The 2,828-nt window shown below is 55.9% G+C and overlaps 1 pseudogene; it reads right to left on the bottom strand.

Annotated features, from left to right (window-relative positions):
- Positions 1-236: 236 nt before the first annotated feature.
- The window catches only part of LOC116461076 (acyl-protein thioesterase 1-like), a 15,891-nt pseudogene continuing 13,299 nt past the window's right edge, over positions 237-2,828 (bottom strand).

Below are 2,828 nucleotides of genomic sequence, written 5' to 3'. Positions count from 1 at the left end.
GCTTCATCTATTTTAATATAGTAGATCCTGGATCCTCTCATAAGAATACATGTATAGAAACTTAAAAGATCATAAATTTCTCATAAGGAGACATTATTTGATCTGTGCCATTGGCTTGTATTTGCAAAACATTTTAACACTGCAAACATTAGAAATTTGAAGACTGGGCATGGCAAAAGGTTTATACTCTACTACAATGATGCTGGTGTACTTCTACAAAAGGCCTCTTAATGACGTTAATCAATTGGAGGTAGGAGTTTATCAATGAATTGCTTGACATCCATCATTTCCTTCTGATGCAAACTGTGCGTCATACTGAGAGGTGACAACCTGCTAGCAGCCCTCCCTCACTCTCGGCACCCCCTCAGGCCACAGCATCCACTCTGGCTGTGTTTGAGGAGCCCTTCAGCCAGCGACTGCACTGAGGGGGCCCCTCTCTGGGCTGGCTGAGGATGGAGCCAGCTCCCTCTGCTTGCGGGGAGGTGTGGAGGGAGAGGCACAAGTGGGAACCAGGGCTGCTGTGTGTGGTGATCGTGGGCCAGCACGAGTTCTGTGTGGGTGTGGGCTTGGTGGGTCCTGCACTTGGAGCAGCCAGCCAGCACCACCAGCCCCAGGCACCGAGGGTGCACCGGGTCCCCCAGCAGTGCCGGCCCGCCAGCACTGTGCTTGAATTCTCGCCGGGCCTCAGCTGCCTCCCTGCAGGGCAGGGCTCGGGAGCTGCAGCCAGCCATGCCCGAGCCTCCCCACCACCATGGGCTCCTGTGTGGCTGAGCCTCCCCAACAAGTGCCGCCCCCTGCTCTGCGGTGGCTGTTCCCATCCACTGCCCAAGGGCTGAGGAGTGTGGGCACACAGTGTGGGGCTGGCGGGCAGCTCTGCCTGTGGCCCTGGTGTGGGATCCACTAGGCAAAGCCAGCTGGGCTCCTGAGTCTGGTGGGGACTTGGAGAATCTTTATGTCTAGCTAAGGGATTGTAAATACACCAATCAGCACTCTGTCTCTAACTCAAGGTTTGTAAAGACAACAATCAGCACCCTGTGTCTAGCTCAAGGTTTGTAAATGCACCAATCAGTGCTCTGTGGGGACTTGGAGAACTTTTGTGTCTAGCTCAGGCACTGTAAACACACCAATGAGCACCCTGTCAAAACGGACCAATCAGCTCTCTGTAAAACAGACCAATCGGCTCTCTGTAAAATGGACCAGTCAGCAGGATGTGGGTGGGGCCAGATAAGGGGATAAAAGCAGGCTGCCCAAGCCAGCAGTGGGAACCCGCTTGTGTCCCCTTCCACACTGTGGAAGCTTTGTTCTTTTGCTCTTTGCAGTAAATCTTGCTGCTGCTCACTCTTTGGGTCCACACTGCCTCTATGAGCTGTAACACTCACCGCCAAAGTCCACAGCTTCATTCTTGAAGTCAGTGAGACCAAGAACCCACCAATTCTGGACACATTTTGGCAACCATGAAGGGACAATCACCTATTGCCAAGCAGTGAGACTGTTGCCTACCACCGAATGGTGAGACTGTTGCCCATTGCCAAGCAGTGAGTACCATTGGACCCCTTTCACTTGCTATTCTGTCCTATTTTTCCTTAGAATTTGGGGGCTAAATACTGGGCACCTGTTGGCCAGTTAAAAGTGACTAGCACGGCTGCTGGACTAAAGACATGGGTGACAGGCTTTCTGGGAAAGTGCTAACAACCCCTGACTCTTTGGAGTTGGGAGTGCTGGTTTGCCTGGAACTAGCTTCTGCTTTTCCTGTACTCCTGGGCTGAGCCAAAGGTTGTCAGAGAGGAAAGCCATGGAGCTCCAGGGTCCCAACAACAAGTTGGTTGACACTGCAGCCATGAGCAGAACTCTCAAAGGCATGTCACCCAAGTGAGACTCGCCCATCTATCCTATCTATCCGGACCCTTGCCCCCTGGGTCCTAATGCCTGCCATACAAACTTCTTCTCACCTCTCTTTTCCAAGGTTAGTCCCACTTCTAAAAATTGCTACCTGTCTCTGGTGCTTTTCTAGCTTTTCCTATAAGAATGACTTCTAGTATAAACTCTGTTACCCCTTCCTTCCTTCCTTCCTTCCTTTCTTTCTTCTTTCTTTCTTTTCCCTCTGGGGCCCAGGCTGCAATCTACTCTGCTCGCTGCTGCCCCGCCCCGCAGACTGCTTGGGACTGCCGGCGCCCGTTGCCTGCTTTTTCTCCTTTCCCTGCAGGCGCGGTTTTGCCATGTTGGCCACGCTGGTCTCCAGGTCCTGACCCCGAGTACTCTGCCTGCCTCGGCCTCCTGAGGTGCTGGGACTGCAGACGGAGTCTCGCTCGCTCGGTGCTCGGTGTTGCCTGGGCTGGAGTGCGGTGGCGTGGTCTTGGCTCGCGGCAACCTCCACCTCCCAGCTGCCTGCCTTGGCCTACCAGGGTGCGGGGATTGCAGCCCCTGCCCGGCCGCCACCCCGTCTGGGAGGTGGGGAGCGTCTCTGCTCGGCCGCCCCTCTGCCCGGCCGCCCCATCTGGGAAGTGAGGAGCACCTCTGCCCGGCCACCCATTGTCTGGGAGGTGAGGAGCGCCTCTGCCCAGCCACCCATTGTCTACGAGGTGAGGAGCGCCTCTGCCTGGCCACCTACCGTCTGGGAGGTGAGGAGCGCCTCTGCCTGGCCACCCATCGTATGGGAAGTGAGGAGCGCCTCTGCCCGGCCACCCATTGTCTGGAAAGTGGGGAGCGCCTGCCTCCGGCCCCCCCATCTGGGAAGTGAGGAGCACCTCTGCCCGGCCACCTCATCTGGGAAGTGAGGAGCGCCTTTGCCTGGCCGCCCTGTCTGGGAAGAAGTGAGGAGCGCCTCTGCC

This window comes from Hylobates moloch, unplaced genomic scaffold, assembly GCF_009828535.3.
Source record: "Hylobates moloch isolate HMO894 unplaced genomic scaffold, HMol_V3 SCAFFOLD_21, whole genome shotgun sequence".
Taxonomy (NCBI): domain Eukaryota; kingdom Metazoa; phylum Chordata; class Mammalia; order Primates; family Hylobatidae; genus Hylobates; species Hylobates moloch.
Note: the sequence above shows the minus strand (reverse complement) of the source record. Positions and strands in the feature narration are given on the sequence as shown.